Below are 19,470 nucleotides of genomic sequence, written 5' to 3'. Positions count from 1 at the left end.
GATAGTCAGTGTGGACCGTATTTCAGTGGGTGGTATTGGGGGCATTAGTGGTAGGTTAACTAAAACAACTAAACCCACGGTAAGTATAGTAACAAGTCCTATTTGCAGCCTCAGAACACCCAATAAGGAGATAGTATGCATCCGGAAAAAACTACGAGGCATGTTCACTAATGCCAGGAGTCTGGCAGATAAGATGGGAGAATTAGAGCTGCTACTGTATGAGGAGGAATTTGATTTTGTAGGAATTTCAGAGACCTGCTTCGATAGCTTTCATGATTGGCTGGCAACCATTCAAGGGTATTCCCAATATCGCAGGGACAGGGAGGATAAAAAATGGGAAGTGGTATGCCTGTATATCAAAAATTATATACAGGTGAATGTAAGGGATGACATCACTAATGGAGCAAGGGAAGAGATGGAATCCTTATGGGTAGAGTTACAAAGGGAGGAAACCAAGGGGAAAGTAATACTAGGAGTATGTTATAGACCCCCTAACCCGAGGGAGGAGGGGGAGGCGGACCTCCTATCACAGTCTGCAATGGCGGAAAGGATGGGAAGTGTCATTATAATGGGGGATTTTAATTATCTAGACATAGACTGGGCAGAAAGAACCACGCTTTCATCTAAGGCTCGCCATTTCCTAAATGTCTTAAAGGACAATTTCATGGGTCAGATGGTAAATGCACCAAGAAACAATGCATTAAATAATAATTTTTTTTTGTTTTTTTAATAGGCAACACTTTCTTTTTTTAATTTTGGATAGAGTAAGGGAGGGTTATAGCTCTTGTCAGTTTATTTTTTGCCATTCCTGTCCCATTGTAGAGATTTCCCTTCATTTCCTGCCCCATAGCCAAACAGGGAGTGAGAGGAAATCTCTGCAAATCCATCCCCCCCTCCCAAGGCCAAGTGTCCACATTGGGGAATTTCCAGGGCGGGTCTTATACAGTAAGGGGTGTGGTCTTGACAGGAAGGGGTGGGTCATATTTAAATTAGGGGTGCACGAGTTTAGTCAGGCCTAGGGCAGCACAAAACCTAAATACACCACTGGTCCTGTCTGGACCAAAATAACAACATTTTATAGAGTGGTGATATACAGTGATATGGTCCTGGGGGAGGGTAAAAACAGCTGTTTCAAGGGGTAAAGTGAGTCTAAGAAAGGCATAATGGTTTTAGATTTTTTTTTAACGAAATTGCATAGATGGAGTCATTTCTGATAACCTAGAGCAGGGGTCTCCAAACTTCCTAAATGAAGGACCTAAATGAAATTTACTGTCCTTCAGACTTTAGGGGGCTGAACTGTGGTCACTGGGAGTAGAAAATTTGATAGGGATTCTTCATCTTGAGCGAATAGTTGCCAACTAAAGAAATGAACATACGAGGCTTACTTTATTCGCAATTGTGGTTAGTTCATTACAATAGGGGAGAGGAGCTCACGTAGTGTGGTGGTGATGGAATTTAAATATCCCATCTGTTTATTAAAACACTTTCTAGTGGACGCATGCTACACTATTCAGCTCTATGAACTTTTAAAGAGTGATACATTCTGAACTATTCTAGCACACATGCGCGCAGCACAAGGAGAGCGGCATCTGCAGCCACTGTGCCCATTATATACAGCCACTTGTGCCCATCATATGCATCCACTTGTGCCCATCAAATGCAGCCACTTGTGCCCATCAAATGCAGCCACTTGTGCCCATCATATGCAGCCACTTGTGACCATCAAATGCAGCCACTTGTACCCATCATATGCAGCAACTTGTACCCATCAAATGCAGCCACTGTGCCATCAATTTCAGCCATTGTGCTCATGAAATGCAGCCACTGTGCCCATCATATGCATCCACTTGTGCCCATCAAATGCCACCATAGTGCCCATCTAATGCCACCACTTATGCCCATCAAATGCCACCACTGTGACCCCTGCCTGCCAGTTACCTCATCTTAGTGACGGGTCAGGCAGCGGGTGACGGCGTCGAGCTGTGTGTCCTCCATGCTTTCCCCACCTCTCTTCTTCGGTCTGCTAGGCATCCAATTGGGCGCCTGTGCCTTCAGCCAATCAGGTGATGGGTATTAGACCTGCGCTACCTGATTGGCTGAGAGGAGCTTCAGTGTTAGAAAAGCAAATATTAATTTGCTTTTCTAAGACACCTGGGTGGCCTGCGACCGCAATGCTTTGCGCTCCAAGTACACCTTTTCTGAAGCCTATTAGAGCCTATGGCTCTAATCAGGTGCTTCAAAGAAACACTCCCGCAGCTGGAATTCAGGCGCCCGGAGTCCAAAAAGGGGCCAGATGCCTGAATAGTGGGTGACAGAGGCAGCCACAGATAGATTCATGCTATGCATAAATCTATCCTTTAGTCATAGAGGGGTTGGCTAAAGAGAGGGGGCAGCGCCCATGCGCCCTTAATGGACGGGCCGCTGTCTGGTTGTACAGTCTTGGAAAATTTTGACTATTTAAGTCTTATGCCGTGTACACACAATTGGAATTTCCGACAACAAATTTTCAATGTGAGCTTGTTGTCGGAAACCATGTGTAGGCTCCATCGGACATTTCCAGTTGGAATTTCCGACAACAGATGTTTGAGAGCTGGATCTTAAATTTTCCAACAACAAAATCCGTTGTCGTAAATTCCGAGTGTGTGTAGACAATTCGGACACACTAAATTCCATAAAGGGGAAAAAACTGCGCTTAGAAAAACAATCGTCAATGAGGACGGGAGTTTGTGTTTTTGTTGCCGGCTGGCTTCATTTTATATTATATGGAATCGATTGCTTTGTAAGTGCATCCATTTTATACAAATAAACGTGTTTAGACGATATTATGCTATGGTCTGCTATATCTCTCTTCTGGGTTGACAATTATTATTACGTACGGGAGTCACAGAGTCCTGTTTTTTTGCTGACCATTTGGACAAATCATCATCCGATTCCCCCTGTGCATTCAGCTGAGGACCTATCTATTTGGGAGATTGTTTGCATCTGTGGGCTTGTTATCCGGTAAGGAGGCCCTCTATGTGGTGTTGGGACACTTGAATTCGTCATATTATTCGTTTGAATCACTGGGTGTTTACACTTATTTTTTGCATGTAACTTTGATTCACATTGTAAGTGCAATTATGTTTTTCGGTTTATTTTTTTATTTCTTTTGACAATATTACGCTATGTCATACAATTCTTTTTTCTGGGTCAAACATGTGTGTGGAATCAAAAGTTGCTTATGATCTCAAGTTTTCAAAAAGTTCACTGCCGTCGTATCCATTTGGGAATTAAAGGCCCAGGCTGGGTTTAAGCCAACTGCATATTTGGCTTACTTTCTGGTAAGCAGAAAATCTAAAAGATGGTGGTGTTTTTCGTTGTGGATATCACTGGTGCTTTTTTGTTTGGGTGTTCTGGAAGTTTTTTAAACAATCACTGTGGATTTGTAATTGGGACTACATATATATATATTTCTTTGTATATTTTTCATTTATATTGAAGAATTCTAATTACTTTTATTTTAATTTGTTTTGTTTTTTACCTATTTTCACAATATCCTTTTGGTTTAGGTTAAATATATAGGTTTCATGGTTTTAGCACAGCTTCTCCCCTTTACACTAAATTCCATGCATGCTCTGAATCAAGTATGAGACGAAGGCGTTCGGTCTGGTAAAACTAGCGTTTGTAATGGAGATAGCACATTTGTCACACTGCAAAGTTTTTAATCTTTTAATGCAGCGCATTCTCTTCTTCTTTATAATGCTAGAATAATGCAGTTGTTTTGAGGCTGATATTCACACAGAGAAAAATGTAAAATTTAAACTGGCGCTGAATGGTGAAAAAACAGTGAAAAAGAAAAGCAGCTGCCACACATAAAGTGCTAGAAATTTTAAATTATGAAAAAGGTGGCTCTCCCAAATGTTAATAAACATGTATAACCAAGTGTGGATGAGTGCAGATGTGAATATACAAAGCAAAAAACATGTACATAAAGTCCAAATAAATGTGCTGAATGTTCTGATCCGCAATGGGAAAAAACTTTTGAAGTGCAATGGACCACAGACGCTTCAGGACTTTTCAGGTGCAGAAACGCCACCCCCACATGTGTCCTCACTCACCAAATGGCGTTGACCCCCAGCTTTGCAGTCTTGGGGGGGGGGGGGCACTTCAGGCTTATGTGATGGTATCCAGAGAAGCTCAGGAGTGGTGCTGTGCACATCAGATCAAAGGATTTCTTGTTGGAATTTCTCAGCAGAATCACCAGGCACCAAAAAAGGATTGGAATAAGGGATTTATTCCATATACAAATGGGTACTTACAAAATAGTTGATAAAAACAGGCATGTAAAGGAATTAGAATTGGATCCGGACGCTGCTCAAGGCATGCGTTCCAGAAACCAGAAAGTGTGTTTCAAGGAGCAGGAAATTACGTCAGTGCCACCGGAAATACATCAACATGTTTCACCAATCTACAGGGCGTTATCAAAGATCTTTGATAATGCCCTGTAGATTGGCGAAACATGTCGATACATGTATGTAGCACTGACCCCCGAAGGAGCTGCTGGTTTGAATTGGGCCTGTACTTTACCTAGAAACCCCACTAACTTGACTCAATCCCCTTGGCACAGCTGTGGTGCAATGTAATACAGTACAATATAAAGCAATGCAAAGTACCTGTATATACCCTCAGGATCCACTGGCTCCACCTGGTGGGGAGGAAACAATACGCCACACAACTGGATACTTAACCAGAAATATTGTTTACTATAAAATATTTAAACAGGTGGTTACAGTAATTGAGCTGTCATCCCAACATAGGACGACAGCACAATATATTTCAATATAACACAATATAAAATATGTATATATGTATTTATATAAACCTGGGAGCTTCCCTGCTTTAAAGGCTATATGTGAGGCCTTACTTAACCACTTCCCGACCAGCGCACGACGATGTACGTCGACAGAATGGCACGGGCAGGCATATTGGCGTACAGGTACGTCCAATATTCAATGCGGCCCTGCCATCGGGAGCACGCCGCCGGCGGCGCGCTCCCGCGCTGGTAGGGACCCCCGTGAGTCCGGTCGCGGGACCCGCGGACTCGATCACCGCGGGCATCCCCGCGATCTTCTCACGGAGCGGCCGAATGGAGGAAATGCCGTGTAAACAACATTTCTCCATTCTGCCTAGCAACTAGTGACGCTGATCTCTGCTCCATGTGATTGGAACAGAGATCAGTGTTCACTAAATGAAAGCCCAACCCCCCCACAGTTAGTAACACACCCCTAGGAACACTTAACCCCTACACTGCCACCCACTGGTTAACCCTTTCACTGCCAGTGTCATTTACACAGGAATCACTGCATTTATATAGCAGTGATTACTGTATAAATGACAATGGTCCCAAAAATGTGTCAAAAATGTCCGATGGGTCCCCCACAATGTCACAGTCACAATAAAAATCGCTGATCGCTGCCATTACTAGTAAAAAAAAAATTATAAAAAATTATTAATAAAAATGCTATAAAACTATCCCTATTTTGTAAACGCTATAACTTTTGCGCAAACCAATCAATAATCGCTTATTGCAATTTTTTTTACCAAAAATATGTAGAAGAATACGTATCGGCCTAAACTGAGGGAAAAAAATGTTTTTTTATATATTTTTGGGGGATATTTATTATAACAAAAAGTAAAAAATAATGTGTTTTTTTCAAAATTGTCGCTCTATTTTTGGTTATAGCGCAAAAAATAAAAACCGCAGAGGTGATCAAATACCACCAAAAGAAAGCTATATTTGTGGGAAAAAAAGGACGTCAATTTTGTTTGGGAGCCACGTCGCACGACCGCGCAATTGTCAGTTAAAGTGACGCAGTGCCGAATCACAAAAAGGGGTCTGGTCTTTGACCAGCAAATTGGTCCGGTCTGAAAGTGGTTAAAGTACTTTAATCCGGGATATTATTTTCTTCACTAGCTAAAGTCACTCCTTTGTATTTGTAATCCAAAGTTCATGGAGGATTAAGCTGAAATGCTCCTGGTGTAACTCCAGTAACTTATTTACAAACGCTGAGGTGCCAAAGTAGATAGGCCTCAAGCCTGCTTAGCATCAGTTGCTCTGCTACACCTCCGTGGAACTGCAGGTTCCAGCAAGGCCTGTTTGTGAGTCTAACTGCATGAAAGTTAACAAACGGTGGGCCACAACCCGCTCACCAACTGGATCAGGGTTCCGCGTGATCACTTTGGTCCGGTGACTGTAGCTTGCCTTTCCGTCAGCTGGGCCAGATGCTCTGTATCGCTCCGCTGAATCGATACGGTTCTCCGATTCTCCGCTGAGTGTCTTTGGACCTTCTCAATCCAGCTACCGTCTTTCAGGCTTCCTCAGGTCACCTCACAAAAACAAACAGGCTCGCACTCTACGATAGCCGTCGGCCGCTGTCTCTCGGGAAACCTCTCCACAGATCTGCATAGGCAGGCAGCGTGGTCCCAAGAGACCTAAAATGGCCGTTTGGGTCCCCTTTATCCCCTACCCAGCATGCACCGAGTAAGAGAGTGTTCATGGGTAGGTCACACAGACTCCTGGTAACAAGGTCAACCTTCAGAATCCAAACAGCCACTACCTGTACAAGCCTTTAGGTTGTTCTGAGGTAATAATAAACAGGTGTGTTACCCATGCTTGGTCACTAGATGGCTCTGGTACGAAACAACAGTAATGTCCATATAATTTACATTAAAGCATGCATAATCACATCAATATGCAAGGATGTCAGTGCTACACGTACATATCAATGAATTGGGGGAGGAAGTCATTATCGTTGAATCGATCCATTTTATCTGCAAGATACAACACAAGACAAACCCTAATGTCAAGCTAAACTCTCCTAATCTTGTCTCTCTAGGCCTCAATCTATAAGCAGTATAAGCACCAAAGAAATGGCTGTACTCCAAGATCCATCAAAATTCTTATTTTATGAACTCTCACGTACCTGGTGGTTTAGCCGAGTATGCAGGGAGCGGCCTTTCATATACCTCTGGCTCGAGAATCCCTGATAGAGCAGACAGGGGCTCGGAAGTGCAAAGGGGCACAAGTGCCTAACAGGTGGCAAATGCAGGGGCTGACCCGGACTTCCGATGTGCTGTGAGGAGACCAGTTGCAGACTGGAGCAGGGACCCGGTAGGAAGCAGGAACAACTGGAAGCTGGAGACAGCACATAGCAAGGAGGTGTATTGTAGTCCAGGAGAAGCCAGCTGGTAACGGAGGACTGCGGACAGCAAGGAGGTGTTTATAGTTCAGGTGGCTCAGCAAGGAGGATCATACTGATAGCTGAAGTCAGCAAACAACTGGGAGGTGTCCTGTAGTCTGGAACACAAGCAGGTAAGGCAAGCAGGGTCATATACTGGCGGGCAGATGCGGTACAGAAGCAGTAACCAAAGCATAGTCGTGAAGCAGGCCAGATCGGTAACAGGCAGGCAGAGAAGGACCAAGGAGAAGGCAGAAGAGACATCAAGACAAGCCGGAATCAGAGACTGGCAGCAAGCAGGGAAAGTCAAGGACAAGGCAGGTAACAGGAGTCAGGTGGGTAGAATAAAAGGCAGCAAGGAGTCTCAGGAAACACTGTAGACTGGACAGCAAAATAGCATGGTGACAGTCTCCTTTAAATAGCGCTTGTTGACGCCAAGTACTGTTACACAGCATGCCCGCGTGTATGCGCTATCGCGCATGCGCTGGATGGTTCTTTTAATGGGAACACAGATCTTCTTCTGTCAACCAGATTGCTAAACCATCTTTCTTGACATAAACGAACATCCCAAGTGTTACAAACAGTTCAAATAAGCATGTATAGACCACTGATGCCCCAAGTTAAGATTGTACCTTCGTTAGGACAATTGGCGCTTTTGATACTTCTTCCTCCACTCACAGATCGTACATATGAAGCACGTATATTGTGCTTTATATACTCTGCACATGTGTGAAACTCCGCCTGGCCCTGACCTTCTTTCTAGTATATTCCAAGCCCCTTCTCTTTCGGAGCAGTGGGAGAGCACATGGTGTAGAGACAACAGGTGCATGCAGAGGAGAGCAGCAACAACGAAAGCCCGGAGCGACAAACGTCACTATCCAGGAGGAGATTTAAGGCCTCAAATATGGCCTTTGTAGAGATGGTGGAGATGGGGGACATCTTGAAGAGGGCCAACTATGACGCGAAATATGGACCGTACCCAAACCCAAATGTGAGAAAGGCCAAAATCATGAGTAAAGTTGTTAAAAGTCTGCACAGGATTTTGGGGTATGACGATCCAAGGATCAACTGAGGAAATGATGGTCAGAACTCAAATTGAGGGAGCAGGATCAATACAGAAGGATCAAGATAGTGCTTCTAAAAAGTATTTGTCATGTGTTCCTACTATTATTATTGCTTGCATGTGCTTTTCTTTACTGTTTTACTGTTTACAATGGCAAGTTTCAGGTTCGTGGGCACAGTAATCGTTCGTAAACATTGTTTGTTCGCTCACTAATATGATGTTTTTGGCAGATGCAGGTTAACTACATTTGTTCAGGCCTATTTTTATTACAAGAAGTTTGTTGTCTAGATGGGTTTGTAACTAGAATGAAATGCAAACTTGATTCCGTGTAAGGAGAGGACACTCAGCAGCTGTTTACTAGGGATGAGCTTCGAGTTCGAGTCAAACTCATGTTTGACTCGAACATTGCCTGTTCGCTTGTTCGGCGAACAGTGAACAATCTGGGGTGTTCATGGCAAATTTGAAAAGCCACGGAACACCCTGTACAAGTCTATGGGAGAAATCTAAAGTGCTAATTTTAAAGGCTAATATGCAGTTACTGTCCTAAAAAGTGTTTGAGGACCTGGGTCCTGCCCCAGGGGACATGTATCAATGCAAAAAAAGTTTTAAAAACTTCAGTTTTTTCGGGAGCAGTGATTTTAATAATGCTTAAAGTGAAACAATAAAAGTATAATATTCCTTTAAATTTCATACCTGGGGGGTGTCTATAGTATGCCTGTAAAGGGGCACATGTTTCCCATGCTTAGAACTGTCAAATGACACAAAGTGTTATTTCTGCAGGAAAAAAAGGAATTTAAAATCACTCGTGGCTATAATGAATTGTCGGCTCCCCGTAATACAGAGAAGTCATTGAAAGTTACTGATAAAAAAAAATAAAAAAAAGCGTGGGGTTCCCCCAAATTCAATTATCAGGCCCTTCAGGTCTAGTATGGATATTAAAGGGAACTCCACACTTAATAAAAAAAAAAAAAAAGGGAGCGGAGTCCCCCCTAAAAATACATAACAGACCCTTTATCCAAGAACACAACCTGGCAGGCCGCAGGAAAAGAGGGGGGACGAGAGAGCGCGACCCCTCAAAGCACCATGTCCCCATGTTGATGGGGACAAGAGCCTCATCCCCACAACCCTGGCCGGTGGTTGTGGGGGTCTGCGGGCGGGGGGCTTATCAGAATCTGGAAGCGCCCTTTAACAAGGGGACCCCCAGATCTCGGCCCTGTTTGAAATGGTAAGGGGGTACAAAAGTACCCCTACCATTTCACAAAGAAAGTGTAAAAGAATGTTAAAAAAGACAAACACACTTTTGAAAAAGTCCTTTGTTAAAAATAATTTTTTTTTTAAAAAGATTCCTGCGGTGGTAATCCACTCTTGCTATCCAGCGATGGATGATCATCTCTCCGGGGTCCAGTGATGGCTGATCTGATCCAGCGACGAGTGATCTCTCCCTCCAGTCCAGCTTCATCAGCGATGAACACGAACGGAAGGCCAGCCACGTTATCTTCCGCAGGTAGCATGCCCAAGCCACCATTCTGAAGCCATCTGTAAAACTCTGTCTGGGCGATGATTCCACCATCCGACATCCGGCCACGTCCACATACAAAAACTTGTATGATGCTGACACCATCGCCAACATCACAATACTATTAAACCCCTTGTAATTATAATAGTATGATGAGTTGGGGGGTGGGATGATGTGGATGTGTTTCCCATCGATTGCCCCTCTGCAGTTGGGAAAGTCCCACCACTGGGCAAAGTGGGATGCCATAGTCTTCCAGTCCTGTGGAGTTGAAGGAAACTGTGGAGTCAAACAAGAAAAAAAAAGAAATTAGTACTTTTGCACGTAACATTGCAAGTAGACTAGACACAAACATTCTTGGCCAACATCAGTATAACATTTATTTTAATGAGTATTTAAAAACAAAAGTATAAGGTCCACTTATCAGATTCCTCACACCCTCTGATGGCCCATTGTAAAAATTTGGGGGGGGGGGGAGATGTTTTGGACAGGTAACCCTCTCCACTTAATTGAGAGCTGAATGCATACATAATAATGAGTGTTACTTTGGCCACCCCCTCCTTTACTTACACTATTGGCAGCCCACTGGAAAGGTAAGAAGTGTCATAATACAAAAATATGAATACACACTGTACAAATTGAAGCATATTTTTACATTTTGCAATTAGCTATCAAGATAATAGGAGAACAAAACTTTAAACAGTACCATTTGAAAATATTCAGGCAGGCCCTTGCACTACATGCTTTGGTGAAGTCATCCATAAATATGACCACAAAAGAGGTAGCTATAGTGTGTATGGGCTTGGCAAAGTCAGCAGATAGAGTATTGGTATTGGTTGACAGCGCTGGGGGGGGGGGGGGGGTTGGGAGGAGGGTTCCGAATGGGTTTGAGCCTCCCCAAAAAAAGTCTCTTGCACTCTGCCAGAATTTAAGGACACAAATAACATTTGTACACATTTTAGGGGGTGTTTAGGGTAAAGCACTACTATGGAGCAAACAAAATACATTGGTAACTGACTAGACTAAGTGTGTATGGGCCCAGGATAGCATGCTGGGGATGTAAGTGAAGGCAAATATGCATGAAGGACAAAAAAAGAACTTTAAAAACTTCCATCATGCATGAGGACAAAGAGGACATTGAAAGCGTATTACAATCATGGTAATTATGGAACGATGAAAGAAATACAATACATTAGCAAACATTACATACATAGAATGTGATGTTAAAGGAGAAAACTTACCTTAATATAGTTCTTCTGCAGGACCTGAATTATGGCAGAACAGGTCTCTGGAATAATGATCCCCAGAGCCTGGGAGGAGATGCCTGTTGAGAACTTGATGTCCTGCATACTTCTTCCCATCGCCAAGTACCACAACGTGGGGACTAGCCTTTGTTCCGGAGTGATGGGTTGCTGCATGCAGGTGTCCTGCCTGATAATATAGGGGGACAGTAAAGCCAACAGATGGTGAAAAACGGTGTCCATCATCCTGAGATAATTCCTGAAATCATCAGGATTATTCTCCTGGATCTCCCGCAACAAAGGCATATGAGAGAATTGGTTATGCTGGAGCAACCAATTCTTCATCCATGAACTCCTACCTGCTCTGTTTATGGACTGGGCTTGGGTCAAAGTAAGAACCCCAACACCAAGCCCCTGTGCAGCACGAACTCTATGATAAGTACGTACCCACAACATGGCTTCAAAATGATCGGATGGTCAGAACGAACTTATGCCGCATACACACGATCAGACTATTCGGCAGACTTAGTCTGGCGGATAAACCACCGTAAAGTCCGCCGGACTGTCTGAACGAGCGGACCTGCCCACACACAGGACTTTTCCGGTGTACTTTTGAAATGAACAGACTTTCCCGCGCACGGAGGAAAGTCTGTTCGTTTTGAGCGCGGCTCCAGGTAGCCGAGACTAGCGAAGGAAGCGTCGCTGGCCCTGTCACCTGGTATGGACTTAAAGGGGAAGCCCTACGCTGAAAAAGGGCGTGGGGGTCCCCCCAAGTCCATATCAGACCCTTATCCGAGCATGCTATCCAGCCGTTCAGTAAAGGGGGTGGGGACGAGCGAGCGCCCCCCCTCCTGAGCCGTACCAGGCGGTTTGCCCTCAACATGGGGGTGTGCTTTGGGGGAGGGGGGCCGCGCGGCCCCCCACCCCAAAGCACCTTGTCCACATGTTGATGAGGACAAGGGCCTCTTCTCGACAACCCGTTGGTTGTCGGGGTCTGCGGGCGGGGGGCTTATTGGAATCCAGGAGCCCCCTTTAATAAGGGGGCCCCCGGATACCGGCCCCCCACCCTATGGGGATGAGTATGGGGTACAATGTACCCTTCCCATTCACCTGTGAAAAAAATTGTAAATAAAACACAACACGCAAGGGTTAAAAATTGTTTATTGCACAGCTCTGGGGGTCTTCTTCCGTCTTGGGGGGTCTTCTTGCCAGACTCCTCCGCTATCTTCTGCTCTTTTGCTAGCTCTTTTACTAGCGGAGGAGCCCGGATTTCTTCTTCGCCACCGTCCGGGGGTCTTCTTCCGACTTCGGGGGTCTTGTCCCCTTTTTTGGGGGTCTTGTCCCCCTCTTCGGTTTTTCTTGCCGGGCCTTCTTCCAGATCTTTTACAAGAGGTGATCCGGTCTTCTATCGCCGCTGTTGCTGCTGTCTTTGCCGCCTTCTGTTCTTCTCTTCTTGAGCTGTTGACTCGTTGCTGTCTCTGGCCACAATAACAGGGACGCGGCGTGCGGCGACTTATATAGGGACATCGCGGGGTGATGTCCCCGCCCATTATGATGTCACAGTCCCAGAGGATGCAAATTTTTGTCAAATTTTGGTGCAAAACTACTTTCTAATTCTGCCGGACTTTTGGGTAAAAAAAAGTCCACCGGAGCCCACACAAGGGCGGATTGTCCGGCGGACTCGAGTTTTCCACCGGATTATTTGATCGCGTGTATGCGGCATAACAGAATGCACTGAAAATCAGAAATGCCTGAGAGGAACGAGCTGAAAATCAGAAACAAGCGGACAAGAACGCACTGAAAAACAGAAGTGAACTATAAAAGAATGCACTGAAAAACAGATACGAACTGACTACACGCACTGCAAAACAGAACGTATAAACACAAGATTAGCAGAAGGAGCCCAAAGGGTGGCACACTTGGTATTGAACTTCCCTTTTATAGTGCCGTTGTACGTGTTGTAGATCAGCGCGTTCTTGCAAATCCGAATATCTGACAACATTTGTGCGACCGTGTGTATGCAAGACAAGTTTGAGCCAACATCTGTCAGAAATAAATCCAAGGTTTGGTTGTCGGAATGTCCGATCACGTGTACGCAACATAAGCGTTAATTTGTTATGCACAAATGCCCAAATATCAAAGGGTAAGATCTTCCCAAGTAAATCAGAACTGCGTGAGTAAATAGGGCAGAAACACAACAATCAAGATCTCCGAACAACAAGGGGTACAACAAAGTTTCCCAGTCTACTATCATTTTGTAATGTAATGGGGGTGAGGAAATGCCATTAACTCTGATTGGCTGTTGGTTGCTCATATAATGCCATCTTCCTCAACAACATATTAGGGCCTAGGCTGTTATATCGTAAGGTCATAAGCAGGAATGACTGAACTACATGGTCGAATGCTTTTTCAACATCAGTGAATAATCAAAGTTAAGGTATTTTTTGTAATTTTTCATAAAGTGTGATTAAAATGGATCTGACAGAATTGTCCCTAGATTCTCTACCTTACACAAAATCTATTTTGTCCAAGTGAATTCAGGAAGGTAGAGGTCAGAACCTTGGCATAAATATTTATAGCTGCATAATTCATGGATATTAGCCTATAACTCTGTCAGAGCAACGGATCTTACCCCTGATTTCGATATGTGCAAATTAGGCTTCTTTTTGGAAGGGGATGCCTAGGGTGATTGCTTTAGTACATTTTTGAAAGTAAGCTGCTCTGTTTCAAATGCCACTTTATGCATTGACATTCCTCCTTAGACCCAGTCTGTCCTGCTGACTTGGCACCATCCACAGCAGCTTAATTCTCCAATAAGACATAGAAGGTAAATCCAACACAATTTTACTTCAGCTAATTGCTGTACGGAAGATATTTTTCTGTCTTTGACATGTAAGAAGATAATGGTTTTCCTAAGCCCTTTCCCTGTGAAGTACTAACTCTGAATAAAGCCTGGTACACACTAATATATTTTTTTTCATTAAATCCAACAGGTTGAACGAAAAAAAACCTGACAGCTTCGGTTGGAGCTGCTGTACCAACAGTCTGATGTTAGTACAGTGATCTCTCCAGCTGAGCTATTGTGTTCTGAACACTTCACGCCAGAACACTCCGGTCAGCACTCTCTTGCCCCGTACACAAAAGTGGATTTCCGCTGAAGCTTGGCTTGCATACACACGGTCACACAAAAGTTCTCTGAACTTTTGACCGTCAAGAATGTGGTGATGTACAACACTACGATGAGCCGAGAAAAGGAAGTTCAATGCTTCTGAGCATGCGTAGGAATTTTGCGCAACGGAATTTGTACAGACCATCGGAATTTCCGATCTGAACTTTTTCTGACTGAAAAATAGAGATATTGCTCTCAATCTTTTGCTGGCTGGAATTCTGCCAGCAAAAGTCCGTACTCCGTAGTCCATACACACGGCCAGAATTTCTGACCAAAAGCTCAGTTCCGACTTTTGCTGGCAGAATTTCTGATTGTGTGTATGGGGCATCAGCCATTGGCGAAGAGTGCCTATCGAGAGCCAGTCAGCTGCTAGTTTTCCAGAATGCTTGTATGTCAAAAGCCGGCCAAATGGTCGGCTTCTGTCAGACCAGCTGACATACACATGGGCCAAATATCGGCTGATATCTCCCAACATTCGGCCCGTGTTTACTAGGCATTAAGGAACATGGAAAAATCAGGGGTGGGGGGGGGGGGTCTAGCTAGGACTAAACTAATTAGCACTAAGCAGGAGGGAAAGACAGAGGGAGAGACTAAAATCACACAGTAAACAACTTGTAGTGACTCTAAACCGTGACTAAATGTCAATATACTAGAAGGCAATAATAACCAGAAGCAGTTCAATAAAATACAGAAAAATTAGGTGAACATGGGGCAAAACATAAGGGAATAATATATGTTTGAATTGATTATAGTATCTGACCATGTAGCTGTAATGTAGTATTTCCAAAATACAACAATTTCGGGATATACTGTAAGCTTTATAAGCCCCTAATAGAAATGAGTAAGACGCTGATCTACTTTTCAAGGAAAAAAGTAGATCTGATTTCAGCGATTCTAAAATGATGGCGTCAGTTAGGAAGGCCTCATTCATTTTCCTATTGTAATGTCATAGTAACTTATTTCAATATCTACACTAACACGTGCATGATCTAATACCGTAGTATCATGCATAAAAGCTGAGTGTGCTCAGCGTAGGTGGTAGTGGTTAATAAAAATAAGGTCTAATCTGGAGGAAAAGGTGTGGGCTGCCAAGTAATATGAATAAGCTTTTGTTTTTGTAACTTGTGTAAAGAATATTTGACTCAATTATGTTTTGAGTAAGCTAATGAGGATTTACTTGAGGAAGAGGCAGAAGGTGATTTAGACACAGACTAACGCCTCCTGCGAAGAAAGTTAAACTAGTTAAAACCTGCTAAAACGCTAACACGGGAAAACACTAAAAAACGCTAATAAACGATAAAAACCGTTATTGCAAAAACTTTGAAAAAAGTTGAAAAACTCACTGCAAAGCTACTGACGTTTTTATAATGTTATTTTAATGTCCAGTGTGCATAAGGGCTTAAAGTTAAAGGGTATAAACCTGTGAGACTCCTATCACCACACCGCAAAACCCATAGCTCCCAACTGTCCCTGATTCAGAGTGACTGTCCCTGATTTGGAGCAATATCCCTCTGTCCCTCTTTCCTCCTCATTTGTCCCTCATTTTGGTCTGATCTATATAGTTGAATATAAAATGCACTATTTATCTATCGAAAAGTGTTTCCCAGTGCTAAACCTTTCATCCGATTTCTAAATTGCTGCATTTCTAAATTTCAAAAGCCAGTAAAAAGGAATAGTGGTGGTAAAAAAGCACTTGTGGGTTTATCTAATCATTTAATTCTGCTTTGAGGGGGCGTGGCAGGGGGGTGTGTCCTATGCCTGCATACTTTTGCTAATAGGTGTCCCTCATTCCCATCTCAGAAAGTTGGGAGGTATGCAAAACGTAGGTCTTGTAAAATTAAAAAAGAACTAAGTAGGGTCTGTTCTGCAGTCCAGGGGCAATTTTAGTAAGTGTAAATATCACAGGCTCACGTTAAAAGGGACTTGCATTCACCTTGTGGTTCCTGCTCTTCCGCCATATTGTTATTTGCATACACTTAAAAGTTCACTCAGAGCCAAAAAGAGGTTTGGCAAAGTTCCAATACATGATTAAATAGTAAATGAGACGGACAGTTTGAAAACAGCAAAACACGCACAACTGCTGACTGTTCCAGATAACTATCGGTCTTATAAACAGCAAAGAAGATCAAATATGCAAAAATAAAATCAATCAAATAAAACACGGTCTGCTTTGTAACCATGGATGGGAGAGAAACAAACTTAAAAGTGTATCCTGTTTAAATACACAAGCAAAATATATTTATTAGACTCTGTAGACTGGCCAAGTGACGCTTTCTGGTCCTCATTAGTCTTTTCTGTCATCTGCTTGCTTTCCTGTTGCTGTTCATGTGCAAGTCTGTTCATCTGTCTATGTATCCTGATTATGACAAACATGTCACTGATGGCTTCCGAGACGCCGAATCTGAATCCAGGAGGCTGTTGCTTTGCTGTTACCACCCATGAACTTTAGACCATGAAAGTTACATGCTATGGATGTTTCTCTGTCTTGCCCTATTTTTGGACACAGCTGGCCGACCACATTTCTTCTAAATGATCCATTATACTGATGATCACTCTCCAGATTATATTATTTAAAAATCACTACAATACCTAAACCAATAGTTAATTGTGTGTATATGATTAATGCCTTTTCTAATTTAAGTTTTGTGCTACCCATTATTTTTTTTTTTAATAACTGTTTATTTAAAAACATTTTTATTTAATTTTTTTCCATATGATACAGAAAAAATGTAAGAGTAGAAAAATCCCCCCAAAAATATACCAAGAGTAGCAAATCACTGCAATATAACATTGTACAGGTGACAAAGTTTAGAGTAGCTGAACATTACCTCTCACGTAGTGAAAATAGCAACAACATGTAACAAAGGAAACTGGTAATTTTTTTATTTATTTTTTATAAACTGTTAAACTTTTAGGCTGGCCATATATTATCCAATTTTCTTTTCTCAAAACATTGGTTGAAGGAAAGAAAAATGCTAGATTCTCCCATTGACACTGACTGTATCCCTCCCACTGTGCTATTGTATTCTGACAGCGGGAGGTTTCCCTGCCATCAGAATACAATGATCAGCGTTGCCGTTGCTCTGCCAAAAACTGTCCCCCATCGGATAGTGTCCTCCCCGTACTGCGCAAGCGCTGCGCCTTGAAAGTCTCCGAAGATGAACAGGTTGAAGCCCCACCACGCTTCAGGCACGGCCTCGCTTCGCTCCCCAATTTTTTATTTTAACTCTATGTCCACTTGGATGGTGGGGCTTGAACCTGGACTCAGTGCACAGGCACCGTCCATCTTCAGAGACTTTCGGCGTCTCCTTGTCATCCGTACTGCGCAAGCGCAGTACAGGATGGACACTATCCGACGGGGGACAGTTTTCGACACAACACCGGCTATAGCCAGTAGCGGTGGTTTTATAAAGAAAAAACAGACAGGCTGGTTGTACGGAAGACAGTACAACCAAGTAGTCAGTTCCTGCTGAACCAGCTGAATTGTAATTCGTCTATGGCCGGCATAAATCTTCTAAGATATATTTATCTTCTGTTTCCGATGATGACATTGACAAAACAAGGCCTCATCATGTACAAGGTGTTGAAAGGCGTCAACACTATATAAATTGTTGATATTTTTCTACAGCCTCAAATCAGATTTAACCTGCCTAGAAAAAAATAAGATAAAATCTAGACATTTGAAGTGTGTGGTCTATTGAGAAATGCCAGCTATTATGAGTACTGACATTTGGATGTGAGAAACCCTATCTCTAGAGATTGTAGAACCCATAGCTTCATTCAAAAATCATAGTCCATAATGTTTAATGACAAGTCATCTTTTATTATCTTTGGTGTACAAGCTTGATTCATAACTGAATCAAATGCAGTTTGCTTTCAGGTGCTCTCAGAAAAAAATGTCTTGTATTTGAGATGCTTCTATTTTGCTTCAGTTTGCATTTACATTGACTTGCAAGAAGAGATAAAGCAGTTGAGATGCAGCAGAGTTCTTCATCTACAAAGGTATGTAGCAATGCAAATGCAGAAACAAAAACAAGAGCACTGCTCCAAAGGATCTAACTAAAAGGATAAAGTATATGTGAACCTTCACCCTGTAAAACAACTCATTCAGTTTAACCACTTCAATACAGGGCACTTAAACACCTTCCTGCCCAGACCAATTTTGAGCTTTCAGCGCTGTCGCACGTTGAATGACAATTGCGCGGTCATGCTACACTGTACCCAAATGAAATTTTTATCATTTTTTTCCCACAAATAGAGCTTTCTTTTGATGGTATTTGATCACCTCTGTGGTTTTTATTTTTTGTGCTACAAATAAAAAAATACCGAAAATTTTGAAAAAAAAATGTTTTTTTTTTGTTTCAGTTTCAAAACTTTGTAAATAAGTACGTTTTCTCCTTCACGGATGGGCACTGATGGGGCTACACTGATGGGCACTGATAAGGCGGCACTGATGGGCACCAATGAAGTGGCACTGATGAGGTGGCATTGATGGACACTGATAGGCGGCACTGATAGGCGACACTGATAGGCGACACGGATGGGCGACACGGATGGGCGACACGGATGGACACTGAAAGGTGGCACAAATTGGCACTGATAGCTGGCACGTATTGGCATGGATGGGCGGCACAGATGGGCATGGGTAGGCGGCACAGATGGGCATGGGTAGGCGGCACAGATGGGCATTGGTAGGCGGCACAGATGGGCATGGGTGGGCACTGATAGGCGGCACAGGTGGGCACTGATAGGCGGCACAGGTGGGCACTCATTAGCGGCACAGGTGGGCACTCATTAGCGGCACAGGTGGGCACTCATTAGCAACACAGGTGTTATACTGTACTAATGGATGCCAATCAGTGCCAAACAATAATGCATGCCAATCAGTGATGCCCATTGTGGGCACTGATTGCCATCCATTATGGGCACTGATTGGCATCCATTGTGCCTGACTGGCATCCCTGGTGGTCTAGGGAGGATTACCTCTGCTGGGCATCCCTGGTGGTCTGGTGGCGTCCCTGGTGGTCCAGTGTGGGCATCCTCGGGGGGGCTGTGCTGATAATCGATCAGCACAGACCCCCCCTGTCAGAGGAGCAGCCGATCGGCTCTCCTCTACTCGCGTCTGACAGACGCGAGTGAGGAAAAGCCGATCACCGGCTCTTCCCATTTACACTGTGATCAGCCGTGATTGGACACGGCTGAACTCCGTCGGAGACTCTTTACCGAGATCGTAGTTGCCGGGTGTCAGACTGACACCCCGCAACAAC

Source organism: Lithobates pipiens, unplaced genomic scaffold, assembly GCF_037356315.1.
Source record: "Lithobates pipiens isolate NorthernLeopardFrog02 unplaced genomic scaffold, aLitPip1_a1.2 Scaffold_18, whole genome shotgun sequence".
NCBI classification, from domain to species: domain Eukaryota; kingdom Metazoa; phylum Chordata; class Amphibia; order Anura; family Ranidae; genus Lithobates; species Lithobates pipiens.
The sequence above is the reverse complement of the archived record's forward strand: the minus strand, read 5'-3'. Positions refer to the sequence as shown.